Below are 21,672 nucleotides of genomic sequence, written 5' to 3'. Positions count from 1 at the left end.
TGTGTGTTTTATCATTGCTAACCTGTTGCATTTATATCCTTACGTTTAGAGTACTGTGTTACTTATTTCTTTAATAAAACTTTCTTAGTTCCAGTAATCCAGACTCCAACTAAGTGGTCCATTTCTGCTGGTTTGGCAACCCAGTTACGGGGAACGTAACATATTAAACTGATTCTGAGTTTCTGGAAGACTCGTCTAATTGCAAGACGTCCGTGTTTAGTCATTGCATTTTGCAAACTTGAACACCACTGGCTCTATCACTTTTGGGTACCACACAGTCTCTTTTCTCAAGGCCTGTGAATATTGTCACTGCTGCATTGCAGAGAATACAAAAATGTACAGCACTGGAATGGGACCTTTGGCTCGCAATGTCTTACCAAGCATCATGCTAAATTAAACTCATCCTTTCTGCTTGCACATGATCCATATCTCTCCATTACTTGTTTGTTCATGTGCCTATTCAAAAGCCTCTCGAATGCCACAGCCCTGGCACTGCATTCCGGGCAGCTGTCAACCTCTGTGCCAACATCTTGCCCTGCAGATCCCCTTTAAAGATTCCTCCTGCCACCTGGAATTTGCCAGGTCTCTCCTCAGCCTTTGAAGAATGAGAGGAAACAATCTAAGCATGCCCAACCTCTCCTTATAGCTCTTGGCCATGCTGGTCATACTCTCTTCTCACTATTACCATCAGGAAGAAGGTTCAGGAGCATGAACACTCATACCACCAGGTTCAGGAACGTCCACTACCCCTCAACCTTCGGGGTCTTGAACCAAATGGGATAAAACTTCACTTGCTCCATCATTGAAATGCCCTCACAACCTATGAGCTCACTTTTAAGGACTCTTCATCTCGTGTTTTTGACATTTATTGCTTATTTATTTATATTATTGATCCTTCTTTTAGCATTTACACAGGTTGTTGTCTCCTGCACTCTGGTTGAATTCCCGAGTTGGGTGGTCTTTCGTCGATTCTGATATAGTAATGATTCTATAAAATAGCAGGGAAAACAGCTTCAACCAAAGGATATGCTTTGTATTGAAAGGACAGGTAGGAAGCCCTCGGCAGTAACCTGACTCTGTTGGTAAGAGATAGAATTACATCTTTAGAAAGAGGTGACATAGGGTCAGGGAATGTTGAATCTTCGTGGGTGGATTTAAGAAACTGCAAGGGTTAAAAATAACATTATGGGAATCAGAATGGATATTTGGGAAGCATAACTGAAATATGAGGGCAAATTAGCCAGTAATAGAAAGCAGGATGCCAAAAGTATTTTCGGTTACATAAAGAGTAAAAGGAAGGTGAGAGTTGATATTGGACCACTGGAAAATGACGCTGGTGAGGTAGTAATGGGTGAACAAAGAAATGACCAATGAACTTGATAGGAACTTTGCATCAGTCTTCACAGTGGAAGACCTTTGAAGTGTGCCAGAGGTCCGTGAGTGTCAGGGAACAGGAGTGAGTGCCAATGCTATTACTCAGAAAAAAGTGCTAGGCAAAGTCAAAGGTCTTAAGGTGGACAAATCACCTGGACTAGATGGACAACATCCCAGAGTCCTGGGAGAGGTTGTTGAAGAGATGACAAATGTATTGGTAATGATCTTTCAAGAATCACTTGATTCTGGTATTTGATAAGGTGCCACACAGGAGGCTGCTTAACAAGATAAAATACTATGGTGTCGCAGGAAAGATAATGACATGGATAGCGGAATGGCTGACAGGCAGGAGGCAGTGAGTGGGAACAAAAGGGGGCCTTTTCTGGTTGGCTGTCAGTGACTAGTGGTGTTCCTCAGGGGACAGTATTGGGACTGCTACTTTTCACATTGTTAGTCAATGATTTGGATAATGGAATTGATGGCTTTGTGGCAAAGTTTGCAGATGATACGAAGATAGGTGGAGGGGCAGGTAGTGCTGAGGAAGCAATGTGATTGCAGCAGGACTTAGACAAATTGAAAGAATGGGCAAAAAAGTGGCAGATGAAATATAGTGTTGGGAAAAAATCGATAATGCATTTTGGTAAAAGAAACAATAGTGCGGATTATTATCTAAATGGGGAGAAGGTTCAAACACCAGAGGTGCAGAGGGACTTGGGAGTCTTCCTGCAAGACTCACAGAAGGTTAATTTACAGGTTGAGCCTGTGGTAAAGAAGGCAAATGCAATGTTGGCATTTATTTCAAGGGAATAACATATAAAAACAAGGAGATAATGCTGAAGCTTTATAAGACACTAGATAGGCAGCAGTTGGAGTAGAGTCAAGAGTTTTGGGCCCCATATCTCAGAAAGGATGTGTTGTCATTGGAGATTGTCTAGAGGAGGTTCATGAGGATGATTCCGGGAATGAAAGGGTTAACATAGGAGGATCATTTGGCAGCTTTGGGTCTGTACTCACTGAAGTTTAGAAGAATGGGTGGGGATCTCATTGAAACCTACTGAATGTTGAAAGAACTAGATAGGGTGGATGACGATGTTTCCTATGGTGGGAGTATGCAGAACTAGAGGGTACAGCCTTAAAACTGAGTGGTGACCTTTTAGCACAGAGGAAATGTTTTAGCCAGAGACTATTGAATCTGTGGAATGCTCTGCCACAGACTGTGGTGGAGGCCAAGTCCAGGGTATAGTGAAGTGGGTATATTGTTTCCTGGTCAGTCAGGACATCAAAGGATATGGCGAGAAGGCAGGTGTATGGGGTTGAGTGGGATCTGGGATCAGCCATGATGGAATGGTGGAGCAGACTTGATGGGCTGAATGGCCTAATTCTGCTCCTATGTCTTATAGTCTTATGGTGTTATTGACCAGTGACCAATACTGGTATCGGAAGTTTTGAAAGGAAGGGATTTCACTCAGGTCCAGTGCCCAAGTGGAAAAGGCAGTGGTGGGAGGCGACAGCAAAAAAGGGCTTTGACCAGCGATCAATCGGCATTTGCAATTGAATAGCAAGAGCAAATTAAAGGAAGGCAGGGGCAAGTGCAGCGGCCATTGTCACAGTGGCCGTCATTGGAGTGGACAGAGTCAGAGTGGTGATCTTGCGGCTTTAGCTCTTCGAGGCTTCAGTCAGAGAAAGCAAAGGAGACATGTATAGGAAGCAGGGAGTAAATAAGGTGCTTGAGGAGTATAAGAAGTGCAAGAAAATACTTAAGAAAGAAATTAGGAGGGCTAAAAGAAGACATGAGGTTGCCTTGGTAGTCAAAGTGAAGGATAATCCAAAGAGCTTTTACAGATATATTAAGAGCAAAAGGATTGTAAGGGATAAAATTGGTCCTCTTGAAGATCAGAGTGGTCGGCTATGTGCGGAACCAAAGGAAATGGGGGAGATCTTAAATAGGTTTTTTGCGTCTGTATTTACTAAAGAAACTGGCATGAAGTCTATGGAATTAAGGGAAACAAGTAGTGAAATCATGGAAATTGTACAGATTGAAAAGGAGGAGGTCCTTGCTGTCTTGAGGAAAATTAAAGTGGATAAATCCCCGGGACCTGACAAGGTGTTCCCTCGGACCTTGAAGGAGACTAGTGTTGAAATTGCAGGGGCCCTGGCAGAAATATTTAAAATGTCGCTGTCTACAGGTGAGGTGCTGGAGGATTGGAGAGTGGCTCATGTTGTTCCGTTGTTTAAAAAAGGATCGAAAAGTAATCTGGGAAATTATAGGACAGTAAGTTTAACATCGGTAGTAGGTAAGTTATTGGAGGGAGTACTAAGAGACAGAATCTACAAGCATTTGGATAGACAGGGACTTATTAGGGAGAGTCAACATGGCTTTGTGCGTGGTAGGTCATGTTTGACCAATCTATTGGAGTTTTTCGAGGAGGTTACCAGGAAAGTGGATGAAGGGAAGGCAGTGGATATTGTCTGCATGGACTTCAGTAAGGACTTTGACAAGGTCCCACATGGGAGGTTAGTTAGGAAAATTCAGTCACTAGGTATACATGGAGAGGTGTACATGGAATACATGGAAATTGGATTAGACATTGGCTCAATGGAAGAAGCCAAATAGTGGTAGTAGAGAATTGCTTCTCCGAGTGGAGGCCTGTGACTAGTGGTGTGCCACAGGGATCAGTGCTGGGTCCATTGTTATTTGTCATCTATATCAATGATCTGGATGATAATGTGGTAAATTGGATCAGCAAATTTGCTGATGATACAAAGATTGGAGGTGTAGTAGACAGTGAGGAAGGTTTTCAGAGCCTGCAGAGGGACTTGGACCAGTTGGAAAAATGGGCTGAAAAATGGCAGATGGAGTTTAATACAGACAAGTGTGAGGTATTGCACATTGGAAGGACCAACCAAGGTAGAACATACAGGGTTAATGGTAAGGCACTGAGGAGTGCAGTGGAACAGAGGGATCTGGGAATACAGATACAAAATTCCCTAAAAGTGGCGTCACAGGTAGATAGGGTCGTAAAAAGAGCTTTTGGTACATTGGCCTTTATTAATCAAAGTATTGAGTATAAGAGCTGGAATGTTATGATGAGGTTGTATAAGGCATTGGTGAGGCCGAATCTGGAGTATTGTGTTCAGTTTTGGTCACCAAATTACAGGAAGGATATAAATAAGGTTGAAAGAGTGCAGAGAAGGTTTACAAGGATGTTGCCGGGACTTGAGAAACTCAGTTACAGAGAAAGGTTGAATAGGTTAGGACTTTATTCCCTGGAGCGTAGAAGAATGAGGGGAGATTTGATAGAGGCATATAAAATTATGATGGGTATAGGTAGAGTGAATGCAAGCAGGCTTTTTCCACTGAGGCAAGGGGAGAAAAAACCAGAGGACATGGGTTAAGGGTGAGGGGGGAAAAGTTTAAAGGGAACATTAGGGGGGGGCTTCTTCACACAGAGAGACGTGAGAGTATGGAATGAGCTGCCAGACGAGGTGGTAAATGCAGGTTCTTTTTTAACATTTAAGAATAGATTGGACAGATACATGGATGGGAGGTGTATGAAGGGATATGGTCCATGTGCAGGTCAGTGGGACTAGGCAGAAAATGGTTCGGCACAGCCAAGAAGGGCCAAAAGGCCTGTTTCTGTGCTGTAGTTTCTATGGTTCTATGAAAGAGAGTATGGTGGAAGATCCAGGTGTTGGATCTTGAAGTGTATGAAGTTACTATTACCAGATAGAAGATTCTTGAGAAACTGACAGTTCTGAAGGTAGATAAGTCACCTGGACCAGATGGTATACACCTCTGCATTCTGAAAGTGGTGACTGAAAAGATTAGGGAGGTATTAGTAATTATCTTTCAAGATTCACTAGATTCTGGAATGGTTCCAGAAGACTGGAAAAACTGCAAATGTCACTGCACTCTTCAAGGAGGGAGAGAGGCAGAAGAAAAGAAACTATAGGCCAGTTAGCCTGACCTCAGTGGTTGGGAAGATGTTGGAGTCGAATATTAAGGATGAGGTCTCAGGGTACTTGGAGGCACATGATAAAATAGGCCATGTTTCCTCAAGGGAAAATCTTGCCTGACAAATCTGTTGGAATTCTTTGAAGAAATAACATGCAGGGTAGACAAAGGAGAATAGTTTGATGTGGTGTACTTGGAGTTTCAGAAGGCCTTTGACAAGGTGTCATACATGAGGCTGTTTATCAAGCTACAAGCCCATGGTATTACAGGAAAAATTCCAGCATGGATAAAGCAGTGGTTGGCTGGCAGGAGGCAAAGAGTGGGAGTAAAGGGAACCTCTTCTGGCTAGCTGCCAGCGACTAGGGGAGTTCCACTAGGTTCTGTGTTGGGACCGATTCTTTTTACATCATATGTCAATGATTTGGATGATGGAATTGATGGCTTTGTTGCAAAGCTTACTGACGATATGAAGGTAGGTGGAGGGGCAAGTAGTTTTGAGGAAGTAGAAAAACTACAGAAGGACTCAGACAGATTAGGAGAATGGGCTAAGAAATGGCAGATGGAATATAGTGTCGGGAATTGTATGGTCATGCACTTGATAGAAGGAATGAAAGGTTTGACTATTTTCTAAATGGACAGAAAATACACAAAACTGAGGTGCAAAGGGACTTGTACAGACTTTTCTAAAAGTTAATTTGCCAATTGAGTCTGTGGTGAGGAAGGTAAATGCAATGTTAGCTTTCATTTCAAGTGGACCAGAATATAAAAGCAAAATGTAATGTTAAGGCTTTATAAAGCACTTGGAGTATTGTGAGCAGTTTTGAGCCCCTTATCTTAGAAAAGATGAGCTGACATTGGGAAGGGTTCAAAGGAGGCTCACAAAAATAATTCCAGGATTGAATGGCTTGTCATATGAAGAGTGTTTGATGGTTCTGTGTCTGTATTCACTAGAATTCAGAAGAAAGAGCAGTGACCTCATTAAAACCTATCGAATGGTGAAAGGCCTTGATAGAGAGAATGTGGAGAGGATGTTTCCTATGGTGGGGGAGTCTAAGACCAGAGGACACAGCCTCAGAATAGAAGAGTGTCCTTTTAGAATGGAGATGAGGAACAATTTTTTTAGCCAGAGAGTGTTGAATCTATGGTAATCTTTGCCACAGGCAACTGTGAAGGCCAAATTTTTATGTATATTTCAGGCAGAGGTTGATAGATCCTTGATTGGTCAGGGCATGAAGGGATATAGGGAGAAGGCAGGAGACTGGGGCTGAGAGGAAAATTGGATCAGCCATAATGAAATGGCGAAGCTGAGTCAATGGGCCAAATGGCTTAATTCTGCTCCTATGTCTTATGGTCTTTAGGGTTTGTTGAGTGTGCTCACAATAAAATGAATCACAGGGCTGTATATGGTGGTACATATATGTACTTTAGTAATAAAATTTACTTTGAACTTTTAATCCAGGCAGGATCTAGGTAAACCTCTCCTGAATCCTCTCTCTCCAGAGCCTCCCCTTCCCATATGGGGTGGCCAGAATTTCATACATTACTTCAAGTGTGGCCAAACCAACGTTTTATACAACTGCAGAAACTCCCTGACTCCATGCCCCTAACAATGAAGGCAAGTATGCCATGTAGCTGCTTGACCATCCCACCTACTTGCAGTGCAACCTTCAGGACATATCAGTTTGGAAATCCAAGGCATGGAGAGAGCCTTGTATTGGTGTCTTGGTGTTGGTATTGTTGCACAGACCAACAGCTTGCCTTGTGCACTGTTTGTACAGATCAGCTGTGCATTGAGCGATAATAAGACAAAACAGTAACAATGCAGAATAAAGAGTAAAAGCAACTGAAGAAGTGCAGTGTATGTAAACGATAAAGTGCAAGATGATAATGAGTAGATTATGAGGCCAAGAGTCCATCTTATCATAGAAAGGTCCATTCAAGGGTCTGATGGCCGTGGGATTGAAGCTGGCCTTGAACCTGGTGGTACGTGCTTTAAAGCTTTTGTATCTTTGTCCCAATGGGAGAGAGGGGAAGAGAGAATGTCTGGGATGGGTATGGCATTTATTTTGACACTAATCCTATTCTAACCTATTTCATTCTCCCCATCCTTCTATCAGCTCTCCCCTTCACCCCACCACCAAATTCAGCAATTTAAGTTGGAGAATGCTTACAGTAAACAATTAAGCTATCAATCTGCAAGCTCTCGAGATCTAGGAGAAACCAATACTGTAGTTCCCAGAGCTGACAAGAATGTAGGGGGTATCTAAAAAGGGGGTTAATGTAGGATGAGTGTAAATAGATGGTTGATGGTCAGGGCAGGTGTAGTGACTCTTTGCATGTTTTGCCTTTGTGTGACTCTATAGCTCTGTGGCTTAATGGCACTGGTCCATGGCATAAAAATGGTTGGGAACCCCTGGTCTGCGTGGTAACTCGGTCCTGCTGTTTGTGATAGGGATCATGGACTATGCATTCAGTCTTTGCAGCAGTGAGTTGGAAAAATTTCTGCACATCAAGACTTGTCAGCTGACAAGTAATATAATAATTTAGAACAAGGGGACGAGGGCAGGAAAGATTACAGTAACTTCAAAATGAACCTCAGCTGGCTTATCAGCACTATGTCTTCAAGGGCAGGACTATGAAACACTTTTCTTCTTGGTTGCCTAAGACTCTTCACAATCTACAGGTCTTGGATCAAATTTCTGCTGGAATACTGACCATTCATTTGAATGAACTCAGTAACAATCTGGAAAGGTGATTACACGGTGGACACCATGTGCTTCACTGAGGATCAATACTCAGCTGTGAGCTCAGTATTCACCTGTCTTACTATTGGTGAATTGGCTACAAAATACTCATTACAGGAATGGCTAGGACAAATTTATTTTTGACAGCACCTTTACTCTCTGAAAGTGACAATAGCAGCAATATCATCATCATCCCTAGATTACATGTTAATCTTTCATTGCTTATCTTAATTTCTTCTGTTATCATTCAGTCAAAATCTTTAATCGTGCTCCTTATCCATTGCTGAGGACCAAAATACTTTAATGTAAAGCATTCGTTAAATGTTTCTATAACTACCTATCTACAGGCAATTTATAGTTTCATTTTTATTTAATGTTTGTTGAGAGATACAGCGTGGTAACGGGCCTGTTGGCCCAATGAGCCTGTGCTGCCGGTGGAAACTGGATCACCTAGGAAACCCATGTGGTCACAGGGAGAAAGTACAAGCACCTTACAGAGAGCAGTGGAATTGAACCCAAGTCGCTGGTGTTGTAAAAGTTGTGGTGAAATAGCTCATAACACCATAAATTAGACATTTTTGGTGGTAGTGCAATCACTCGAGTCTAACGTGTTGTCATTGGTCTGGTCCGTGAAGTCCACATTCCGGTCCATGGACTCTGGACTCCGGGTCTTCCGGCTGTCCGTTGTTTCAGTTGGGCTTGATCAAAGGCACCTGATGTTCGTCTTGGAGCTGGGAATATAAGTGATCCTGGGTTCGAGTGTGGTTGCTGCTTTGTCTTGTCAGTCTTCCCCTGGAGCAACCTGCTGGTGGAAGACTAGAGCAGCCACTTGTGATCTCTAGGCCTGGTTGGAGGACCACCGCTTCGTGGAGCCCTGTTGTCTCTAGTTGGAGCAGTCATCGTGGAATGGATTTGGCCATTTCTGGGGCCAGCTGATTGGCCGTCTGGCACTCTGAGCTAGATATGGATTTGGCTATTTCCATAGCCAGCCAAGGTTGCTGGCTGTCCCAGACTCAGAGCCACCCCGGATTGAGCTCCCTTCCTGTCCTGGCCTCTGTGGGGTAAGTCAGGCCATCCTTGCTGTTACCCTGCCGTTGGATCTGTCCCTTCCCGTCCTTGCCTCTGTGGAGTAAGTTAGGCCATCTTTGCCATTACCCTGAGGCAGGACTGTTCTCTTCACTTCCCCATCTGAATCCCTGACAGTTTCCTCGGTGGTTTACCTCGGCAGTCATCCCGGTCCCGCATACTAGTAAGCATCCCGGCCCGGCGTCCAAGGAAAGGGCCCGGCCCTGCGTTCCAAGAAGGAGTGCCTCGTCCTGCCCAGGAGTGCCTCGAAGGACCCTTGCCTCGTCATGTCTTTGCCTAGTTCTGGAGTCCGAGCCCGAGTCAAGGCCCAGGTTCTACGTCCTTGCCCAGTCTCTAGCTCGGAGTCCTGTAGCCAAGCCTCGAAGAACCCAAGCCATGTCCAGTCCTGTAGCCACATCATGTCCTCACTTAGTTCTGGGGTCCGAGCCTGAGTCAAGACCCAGGTTCTGGGTCCTTGTCCAGTCTCTGGCTTGGAGTCCAAACCCAGGCTCCTAGTTCCTAGTTCCCAGTTCCTTGTCCTGGTCCCGCTTTCCTAGCCAAAGTCCTAGCCCAAGTCTGTGTTCCTGTCCCAGCTCCTAGTCTGTGTCCAGTCCTGTCCCTAACTCTAGTCCAGTCCAGTTCCTAGTACTTCAGTGTCTGTGTCTTGCATTCGGGTCCGCCTTCAGCACCCCCACCGTATGACAGGTGTGGTCTATTGACTGTAGAGGCCGATCTGGAATCCACACATTCTGGTGCAGTATGGCCATGAGCAAGTGGAGGCTGTGGTCAGCGGTCGAGTCTCTCCGTTGTTCAGCCTCTCCTTTCACAGCTGCTGCTTGTCCTCGGCATCACGGTGGAGGTCGACCTCATGTGTTGTGGCTCCCTCTTGAACAAATTTCTTCTGGGTGTATTCATTCAGTGCCGCGTCTTCCCAGGTTTTAGATGTAATGTGAATTTCTTCAGGCTGATTTTGATGTTAACTTTGAAGTGTTTCTTTTATCCACCAGGGATCCATTGACCTTTCTTCTGTTACATTTAGTAACTCCAGAAATTAATTGAAAGAAAAGCAGAAGATCTGGGAGATTCATATCGACTTAGTTTTTTCATTTTCCCTTTCTTTAGTGAGGCAGGCACTTAAGACATGGCAGCATAATGACGTGTGCCATTGATGCACTTTTATATATAACCCGTAATGAATTATGTAAACAACAAAGAATGCATAATCAAACAATATATTTGATTAAGCAACACTCCTCCCTGCTTAGCTATAAACTCTAACTCAATATAGAATGCATCTAAACTTATATACAGTGGTATGCAAAAGTTTGGGCACCCCGGTCAAAATTTCTGTTAATGTGAATAGCTAAGCGAGTAAAAGATGAACTGATTTCCAAAAGGCATAAAATTAAAGATGACACATTTCTTTAATATTTTAAGCAAGAAAACTTTTTTATTTCCGTCTTTTACTATTTCAAAATTTAAAAAAAAGGAAAAGGGCCCGAAGCAAAAGTTTGGGCACCCTGCATGGCAGTACTTAGTAACACCCCCTTTGGCAAGTATCACAGCATGTAAACGTTTTTTGTAGCCAGCTAAGAGTCTGCCCTTCCCTTGGACAACATTGGTGTCATGGAGAGGGGAGACTTGCAGCATGGGCAACTGCTGGTCTTCCATACAACCTTGCCCAGGCCTGCGCCCTGGAGAGTGAAGACTTTCCAGGCGCAGATCCATGGTCTCACAAGACTAACGGATGCCTTTACTTACTTTACTTTTATCCAATGTAGCAGTAATGGTAGAGCACCATCATTACATGCCGTGTTGTATGACGTGGGAGATCATGGTCTTATGACCATGACTGATCTTGGCTAATTTCTCTGCACAAGTGGTTTGCCATTGCCTTCTTCTGGGCAATATGTGCCTTTACAATACAGATGACCTCAACCATTATCAATACCCTTCAGAGACTGTCTGCCTGGCGTCAGTGGTCGCACAACCAGGACTTGTGATATGCACCAGCTGCTCATACAACCATCCACCACCTGTTCCCGAGCCTTCACGTGACCCTGATCGGGGGGCTAAGGAGCTGCTACACCTTGCCCAAGGGAGACCTGCAGGCTAGCGATGGGAAGGAGCACCTTGCACCTCCTTTGGTAGAGATGTATCTCCACCCCACCACCCAAGAGCATAGTGGTGGAAATTTGATTCATTTAAGTGCACTTTTCCATTTCACCTTGAAGTCACCCATTGGCTTTCTTGTTATGCTGAAATCTCTCTCTAAATTTCTTCTAACAGAGAGCATATCAGAGATGAATAAACTCTTCTCAGCTTGAAGCCCGAGAAGAGTTTATTTGTCATACAAACCAGGAAAGCACTAGATCCTTTTTCACATATCAGAGATGTTGCAAATTGATTGAATGATTGTCCAAATGCCATCACCAGACTCAAGCACGGCTTCTATCCCACTGTCATCAGACACTTGAACAGACCTCTTAAATGATAAAATAGACTGTCGTCCATACTATCATTATGATCTTACACTTTGCCATTTACCTGTGCTGCATTTGTTCGGCAGCTTTTGCACTTTATTCTGCATTGTTATTGTTGTTTAGTTCAATGCATGGTGTAATGACAGCCTATATAAGCATTGTGCAAGACAAGCTTTTCACTGCATCTTGGTACATGTGATATTTTCTTTATTGGGAGAGGTAGTGCTAATAACCAACCTACTGCCCTCTACAGTGCCTATTGTCTTGTTTATTATTTATTGTAATGCCTGCACTGTTTTGTGCACTTTATGCAGTCCTGGGTAGGTCTGTAGTCTAGTGTAGTTTTTGTGTTGTTTTACGTAGTTCAGTGTAGTTCTGTATTGTTCAGGTAGCACCATGGTCCTGAAAAACGTTGCCTCGTTTTTACTGTGTGCTGTACCAGCAGTTATGGCCGAATTGACAATAAAAAGTGACTTGACTTGACTTGATATTTGGCTGCATCACCTGATTTCTCCCTATGACCATATAACTTTCCTCTAAGTGATCAGGTTTCATCCCACATCCAAGGACTAATTGTAAATTAAGGTGGCACGGTAGCGTAGTGGTTAGCACAACGTTTTGCAGTACAAGAGACCCAGGTTCAATTCCTGCCACTGCTGTAAGCAGTTTGTACGTTCTTGCCTGTACCATGTGGAGTTCCTGCAGGTGGGAGAAAGGGAAGGAGAAGATGATAAGCAGGTGAGGAGAAGGGGTAAGAGGAAGGAATGTGGAAGCGAAGAAGGGGGAAGGGGGGGAAAAATTATTGGAAGTCGGAGAGGTTGATGTCAAGCCATCAGGTTGGATGCCAGACGGAATATGAGTTGTTGCTCCTCCAAGCAAGAGTGGCCTCATTGTAGCAGAAGAGGAAGCCGTGGACCGACAGGTCAGAATGGGAATGAGGATAGGAATTGAAACAGTTGAATACTGACAGTTCTGCTTCTTGGAGGCTGAGTGGAGGTGCTCAACAAAACAGTCCCCTGATTTGCATTGGGTCCCACCAATGTAGAGGAGGCCGTAGCGAGATCGCCAGATACAGCGGACAACAGCAACAGAATTGCGGGTGAAGTGTTGCCTCATCTGGAGACACTGTTTGGGACCCTGAACATAAATGAGGGAGGAGGTGAATGGGTAGGTGTGGTGCCTCTGTCACTTACAGGGATATGTGTCAGGAGGGAGCTTAGTAGGGAGGGAAAAAATCATCCAGGGGAATCACAAAGGGAGCAATCCCTGCGGAAGTGGAGAGTAGGAGGGAGGTAATGTTGTGTTTGGTGGTAGGAGTTGATGAGAAGCTGAGATGGGATTAATGTAAAATGATTGGTGTAAATGTGAACTTGACAGTCGGTGCAGAATTTGTATATCACAATCTTCTGTTCACAAGTCTATGCTGATAAACCCAGATCAATGGAATTAGTTTGTGTGAACAATTTGGTCAGCATAACAAGAAGGGCTGAAGGCCCTGTTTCCATATGGTATAACTCTATAACTCTATAAACTGTATGCCTCTAAACTTTAATTTGTGCCATCCCTCAGGATTTTGGTTTGCCTCTTTCATTAGTCATTTTCAGAATCTGAATTCAGCATTTTAATTACCCTCGATAATCAGGTGGTGGTCCTTCTGAGATTGACACTCCCACAGTGCTATTGGATGGCGACATCCAGGGGTTTGGCCCAGCAAATATAAAGGAGCAGTAATATATTTCCATTAAATTTAAATTATAATCAGTAACTTAATGAAAAACACAATTCATCTTCATAAGGGTGACACAAAAAAACTATTGCATTGTCATTGAAATCTATCTGGTTCACTTAATATCCCCTTTAGGGAAGGGAATCTGTCATCCTTCCCCAGTCTGTCCTCCTTACCCAGGCATAACCCATGTGGTGGACTCATAAACACCCTCCCAAGTAGCCTGTCAAGTGACATAGGTGGACCATTACTGCTTTGCCCACTACTGATGTAAGACTGACTGGTCTGTAGCTGTTACGCTCCCTCAGTAAACAACAGCACAGCTGGACATTCAGGAAATGAAATCACTTCCTGCCAATGAGGCCATCAGGTGTGGTCTTTATGATTATGGCCACAAGGGTCTTCTCCATGGCAACCCAGTCTTGTAGCCCTGTAGCCACCTGGAAGGCGTTGATGCTGTCAGCCTTGCTCAGTGCCTGTGGAACTGAATGATGTCAGACACACACATGGAGAGGGCTTCCATGGCCGGTGTGATGCAGAGAATTTGACTGGCTGCCAGTGACCACTGACCACCAGAAGCTGCCAAGAAGCGACCAGCTGCACAAAATAGACGTGTTATCAGCTTCACGGAGCAAGGTCCCTGCTGAGGGAAGGTTCGGGGTCAGCCGGCAGCAGCTCTCAGGAGGGGAGCACAGCTTTCCCAGGGAAGGCCTAGACAATAGAACTTCCCTTTGGCCTGACCCACAGATCGCCTGTGGCTGCCTCCTCATGGTTTCAGTTCAGTTCTCGGATGTGTGTGCATTGTCCAAGCACGGCCTTGCTGAATCCCCAGAAAGAACTCCCCTCGCACACTTCACATCTGTCAGCCCATTCCTTAGGAGGACATAGATTTCTGTGGTCCTTTTCATATACTCAGGATGTCCCAAAGCACTTAATAGTCAAATACTGTGTATCCTCGACTTCAAGCAGGCTCCCACATAAGCAGTAATTAGTAAACAGCTACTCCCTTTTGAGTGAATGCACATGAAGGGTAAGTCACAGAGTCAAACAACATGAAAACAGACCCTTCGGCCCATCCGTTGCATGCTGACCAAGATTCCCACCTAAGCTAGTCCCATTTGGCCACTATTCCTCTAAACCTTCCCTCTTCTTGTGCCTGTCCATTTCCTTCCCTTTGTGAGCTGGCATAGATCATATTACATTGAAACACGGGATAGGATATAACGTCTCATTCAAAAGAAATTTATGAAATTTACCCATGGTTAGTGGGTAAAAATAAACAGAAATTGGGTCACCAGTGCAGAAGCAGAGTAGAATGTGCCACAGGCCATTCCTGGGCTCAGAATACCCAACTCACGGACACCTGGGTAGGAAAGGATTGGTGGATAGGGCCAACAACAGGCCAATGGGACTAGCACAGGTCAATTTGATACCTTGGTCAAAGTATAAAACTTGGGCCAAAGGACCTGCTTCGGAACTGTTTAGTTCTATGAATCTAAGACCCCTACACATAGATGAGCTCCAATAATATATTATTAAATTTAAAAGTCCATGCACAAACATACGCTCATTCCTACTCCCGTCCACTTTTAGAAAATATTCTTCCTTATCAGTCTCTTGATGGAACATACTACATAGAATGGTACAGCAGGACCTTCGACCCACAATGTTATGCTCACCTTTTAACATACTCCAAGGTCATTCTAACTTTTCCTTCCTGCACATCCATCCATTTTTCTTTCATTCATGTGTCTATCTAAGACTCTTTTAAATGTCCTGAATGTTTGTGCTTCAACCATCACCCCTGGCAGTGTGTTGCATGCTTCCACCACTCTCTGTGTAATAAAACTTCCCCTGACATTTCCGCTATACTCTCCTCCAATCACCTTAAATTTATGCCCTCTCTTGTTAACCATTTCTCCCTGGGAGAAAACTGCTGGCTTTATCTACTCTATCTATGCCTTTCAGCAACTTACACCTCTCTATCCAGTCAACACTCATCTTCCTTCTCTCCAAAGAGAAAAGCCCCAGCTCACTCAACCAATCCTCATAAGACACGCTCTCCAATCCAGACAGTGTCCTGGAAAACCTCCTCTGCACTTTCTCTAAAGCTTCCACATCTTTCCTATAATGAGGCAACCAGAACTGGGCACAATACTATGCTCGGAATAAAAGTCTCATCATAAATAGTCTAGAATAAGGGTTCCCAATCTTTTGTATCCCATAGACCCCTACCATTAACAGAGGAGTCAATGGACCTCCGGTTGGGAACACCTGGTCTAGAAGAAAATTTTGTGCTTGTGCAAACCAACCAGGACATATCGCACTAGTAGCAGGTTGCCTAAATAAGACAATATAATGGAGTTGTAAGGAGACAAGAATTCCATTCATAACATTACTGTGGAGGCATGGTTATCATATTGAGTGTTCTTTGTGTATTTTCTGATTTATAGAGAAAATTGACTTATAGACATCTATAAAAGTGGAACCTGTTCATTCCCCAGGGGTGATCTGTCCTGGGGCCGAACGTACAGTCCATCCAGGTAGGCGCCTGAGCCTTGCAGCATTCTTTCAGGGCTGAGCTGAAGTAAAGACACAAATTCTGCACCTTCCATACAAAACAAAAGAAATAGAAGCACCAGTACTAAGCCTTCTGCCATTTAATAAAATCAGTGCTGATCTTTGACCTCAGCACCACTTGCCTGCAGTGACACAATATTCCTTTCTTCACTTAATATTGGCTCATTGATGTAAGGGTATAATTCTCGTTTTGGGGATAAAATACTGAGCATGTGGGAGAGTCAAGTTTCAAATCCAGGACAAGCGTTATGTTTAACCCACACACACAAAATGCTGGAGGAACTCAGCAGGCCAGGCAGCATCTATGGAAAAGAATACAGTCGACGTTTCAGGCTGAGACTCTTCAACAGGACTGGAGAAAAACAGCTGAGGTGTAGAGTTAAAAGGTGGGGTGAAGGGAGAGAGAAACACCAGGTGATAGGTGAAACCAGGAGGGGGAGGGATGAAGTAAAGACCAGGGAAATTGATTGGTGAAAGAGATACAGGGCTGGAGAAGGGGAAGTCTGATAGAAGAGGACAGAAGGCCATGGAAGAATAGAAAGGGGGTGGAGCACCAGAGGGAGGCGATGGACTGGCAAGGAGATAAGGAGAGAGAGGGGAAAAGGGGATGAGGAGTGGTGGGGGGGGGGCATTACTGGAAAAACAAAGAAACTAAGAAAACCTACAGCACAATACAGGCCCTTTGGCCCACAAAGTTGTGCCGAACATGTCCCTACCTTAGAAATTACTAGGCTTACCTATAGCCCTCTATTTTTCTAAGCTCCATGTACATCTCTTAAAAGACCCTATCGTATCCGCCTCCACCACCATTGCCGGCAGTCCATTCCATGCACTCACCACTCTCTGCGTAAAAAACTTACCCCTGACATATCCTCTGTACCCACTCCCCAGCACCTTAAACGTGTGTCCTCTTGTGGCAACTATTTCAGCCCTGGGAAAAGGCCTCTGACTATCCACACGATTAATGCCTCTCATCATGTTATACACCTCTATCAGGTCACCTCTCATCCTCCGTCGCTCCAAGGAGAAAAGGCCAAGTACACTCAACCTATTCTCATAAGGCATGCTCCCCAATCCAGGCAACATCCTTGTAAACCTCCTCTACACCCTTTCTATGGCTTCCACATCCTTCCTGTAGTGAGGCGACCAGAAATGAGGACAGTACTCCAAGTGGGGTCTGACCAGGGTCCTATATAGCTAACATTACCTCTCGACTCCTAAATTCAATTCCATGATTGATGAAGGCCGATACACTGTACGCCTTCTTAACCACAGAGTCAACCTGCGCAGCTGCTTTGAGTGTCCTATGGACTCAGACCCTAAGATCCCTCTGATCCTCCACACTGCCAAGAGTCTTACCATTAATACTATATTCTGCCATCATATTTGACCTACCAAAATGAACCACCTCACACTTATCTGGGTTGAACTCCATCTGCCACTTCTCAGCCAAGTTTTGCATCCTATCGATGTCCCGCTGTAGCCTCTGACAGCCCTCCACACTATCCATAACACCTCCAACTTTTGTGTCATCAGCAAACTTACTAACCCATCCCTCCACTTCCTCAACCAGGTCGTTTATAAAATTCACAAAGAGTAAGGGTCCCAGAACAGATCCTTGAGGCACTCCACTGGTGACCGACCTCCACGCAGAATATGACCCGTCTACAGCCAAGTTCGAGAAATCAATGTACATGTCATCAGATTGGAGGCTACCCAGGTGGAATATAAGGTGTTGTTCCTCCAACCTGAGTGTGGCCTCATCATTACAGTGGAAGAGGCCATGGATTGACATATTGGAATGGGAATGGGATGTGGAATTAAAATGGGTGGCCACTGAGAAATCCTATTTTTTTCCTGGTGGATGGAGTGCAGGTGCTCGGCAAAGCGGTCTCCCAATTTACATCAGGTCTCATTGATATACAGGAGGCCAGACTGGGAGCACCAGACACTCTTCTGTTTAACATGTCTGGGACAGACTCGATGGGCCAAATGGCCTAATCCTGCTCCTATGTCTTATGGTCTGAATGCAAACGTTTTCAAAGTGATTCACAGCCAATCCGCATCTTCTTGATCCCTCCCAACCCGCACAGTGGCAGACTCCTGCAGAACCAGCTCGTAATGGGAGTAAAGGTCATTTATTTGCAAACCTGACCAAATTCTGGATCTCTCAAGTTTTCCCGGTTCATTTCGGTAGATTAGCATTTACACACACACCAAAGTAAATAATTTTATTTAAAAGTAAAATCCAGTTCTGAATATACACTCAATGGCCACTTTATTAGGTCAGACGAGAATGGCCAGTCTGGCTCAAGCTAACAGAAAGGCAACAGGAACTCAGATAGCCATGTGTTGAAACAGTGGCATGCAGAACCGCATCGCAGAATGCACATCTCATTGAATCTTGAAGTGGATGGGCTAAAGTAGCAGAAAACCATGAACATACCCTCAGTGATCACTTTATGAGGTACAGAAGGTACATGCCACTGTGTGATCATGATTTTTTTTAAACAATAATCCCATCTTGATTAATACAATTGACCATTAATAGAGAAGTTTCGTAGTTGCTTCTTTCAGAGAATATCATCACTATCATTATATGCTTTGTCGTATGACGTGGGTGATCTACAGAAGTCGCTTGTCATTGCCTTCTTCTGGGATATCTTTACAAGACAGGTGACCCCAGCCACTATCAATCCTCTTCAGAGATTGTCTGCCTGGCATCAGTGGTCTCATAACCTGGAATTATGATATGCAACAGCTGCTCATACAACCATCTGAGAATAATAATCCTCAAGATTTGCACATTGGCCAGATGTGAGGTGGTATGGAGAACATTCAGAGTAGTATGTGATCATAAGGTTAGATAATCCATAACAAAACAGCCTTTGAGAATAAATCCTGCGGAAACTTGGGCCCAGATTTTACTACTAAATGTAATTAGTCCCTCATGAAACTGCTGATAGATTTAGGAATGGAGATGAAGCTGGATCATAAGCTATAGGAACAGAATTAGGCCATTTGGCCCATCGAGTCTGCTCCACCATTTCATCATGGCTAATCCATTTTCCTTCTCAGCTCCCGTCTCCTGCCTTCTCCTGGTACCCCTTTATGCCCCGACTAATTAAGAATCTATCAAGCTCTGCCTTAAATATACCCAACAACTTGGCCTCCACAACTGCCTGTGGCAACAAATTCCTCAGACTCACTACTCAATCTGCAGAAATTCCACCTCATCACCATTCTAAATGGATATCCCCTCTATTCTGAAGATCTGTCCTCTGGTCTTAGACTCCCCCACCATAGGAAACATTACCTCCACATCCACCCTATCAAGGCCCAATTTTTTTTTTCTAGGGAATTTGCTCTCCATCGTAGGCCAGGATAAGTGAGTGAAAAGTATTCTGGAACCTTGGGGAAGATTATTGTAAGTGTTTCCTTTTAATTCTTGTGTTATTTGTTTATGTGTTTATTCATTGTTCAGGAGCTGGCTATTGCTTGCACAGGCAGCATATATTGTCTATCCCTGTTTGCCTTTGGAGAAGGTGGCATTGATCCACCAACATGATTGATCTCTCGACTCTTTGAGAGAGGACGGGAGGAACTCAGCAGGTCAGGCAATGTCTACAGAGAGGAATATAAAGTATTGGGAAGCTTTGCCAACAGAAGCAACTTAAAAAGTCACTAAGAAATGAAATATGAAATATGAAAGTAAGCTAACCAATAATATTAAAGAGGATACCAAGGGTTTCTTCAGATACATGAACTATGAAAGATGGATATCAGACCACTGGAGAACAATGCTGGAGAGGTAGTAATGGGGTCAAGGAAATGGCAGATGAACTGAATAAATATTTTGCATCTGTCTTCATTGTGGAAGACACTAGTACTATGGTGGAGGCTCCAGAGTGTCAGGGGTAAAAGTGTGTGAAATTGCCATTACTAGGGAGAAGGTTCTTTGGAAACTGAAAGTTCTGAAAGTCACCTGGACTAGATGGTGTATGCCCCAGAGTTCTGAAAGAAGTGGCTGAAGAGATTGTGGAGGCATTTGTAATAATCTTTCAAGAATCACTAGATCCTGGAATAGTTCTGGAAGACTGGAAATTTCCAAATGTCACTCTATGCTTCAATAAGGGAGAGAAGCAGAAGAAAGTAAATTATAGGCCAGTTAGTCTGACCTCAGTGGTTGGGAAGATGTTGGAATCCATTGTTAAGGATGTGATTTCAGGGTACTTGGAGGCACTAAGAAAATAGACCATAGTCAGCATCGTTTCCTCAAGGGAAAATCTTGCCTGACAAATCTGTTGGAATTCTTTGAAGGAATAAGAAGCAGGATAGACAATGGAGAATCGGTTGATGTTGTGTATTTGGTTTTTCATAAGGCCATGCATGAGGCTGCTTTACAAGTTAAGAATCCATGGTATTACAGCAAAGGTTCTAGCATAAAGAAAGCATTGGCTAAGCGGCAGGAAGCAAAGAGTGGGAATGAAGGGAGCCTATTCCGGTTGGCTACCGGTGACCAGAGGTGTTCCACAGGTGTCTGTGTTGGGATCGATTCTTTTTACATTATATATCAAAGATTTGGATGATGGAATTGCTGGCTTTGTTGCAAAGTTTGCAGATGAAACAATCTTAGTTGAAGGGGCAGGTAGTGGTGACCTCATTGTGACCTATCACATGTTTAGAGGCCTCCATAGAGTGGATGTGGAGGGGATGTTTCCTATGGTGGGAGAGTCTAAGACCAGAGAACACAGCATCAGACTAGAGGGGTATCCTTTTAAAATAGAGATGAGAAGCATTTCTTTAGACAGAGAGTGGTGAATCTGTGGAATTCTTTGCCACAGGCAGCTAAGGAGGCCAAGTCCTTAAGACCATAAGACCATAAGATATAGGAGCAGAAGTAGGCCATTTGGCCCATCAAAACTGCTCCACCATTCATTCATGGGCTGATCCAATTCTTCCACTCATCCCCACTCTCCTGCCTTCTCCCCATACCCTTTGATGCCCTGACTAATCAAGAACCTATCTATCTCTGCGTTAAATGCACCCAGTGACTTGGCCTCCACAGCCACTCGTGGCAACAAACTCCACAGATTTACCACCCTCTGATGAAAGCAACTTCTTCGCATCTCTAAGTCCTGAAGTCGTGCCCCCTTGTCCTAGATTCCACTACCATAGGAAATAACTTTACCATATCTAATCTGTTTAGGCCTTTTAACATTCAGAATGTTTCAATGAGATCCCCCCCTCATTCTCCTGAACTCCTGGGAGTACAGCCCAAGAGCTGTCAGATGTTCCTCAAACGGTAACCCGTTCATTCCTGTACTTACGTAAATTTAAGGCAGAGGTTAGTAGATTCTTGATTGGTCAGAGCATGAAGAAATACGGGTGAAGGCAAGAGGTGGGGGCTGAGAGGAAAAATGGTTCAGCTATGATGAAATAGCACAGCAGACTTGATGGGCCAGATGGTCTAATTTGGCTCCTATACCTTATGCTCTTGTGCTCCTGTGGAATAAACAGTGAAGGAAGTCCTGATTGTGACGAGAGGCCCAGGCGAAGATAGTAAGGACCCAAGTGTTGGAGTGTCCAAGACTAGACTCGAGAAACAACTTTGAGATTGAGACGCGAACAGGGTCCTTGACTAGATGCTATACAAGAATCCAAACGAGAGAGAAATCCAAAAACACAATCGCAAGCTGAACTGAAGCTGAGCCGACGACTGAGCACCGAACCTGAGTTCAGGTG

This window comes from Mobula hypostoma, chromosome 8 (assembly GCF_963921235.1).
Source record: "Mobula hypostoma chromosome 8, sMobHyp1.1, whole genome shotgun sequence".
Taxonomy (NCBI): domain Eukaryota; kingdom Metazoa; phylum Chordata; class Chondrichthyes; order Myliobatiformes; family Myliobatidae; genus Mobula; species Mobula hypostoma.
The sequence above is the reverse complement of the archived record's forward strand: the minus strand, read 5'-3'. Positions refer to the sequence as shown.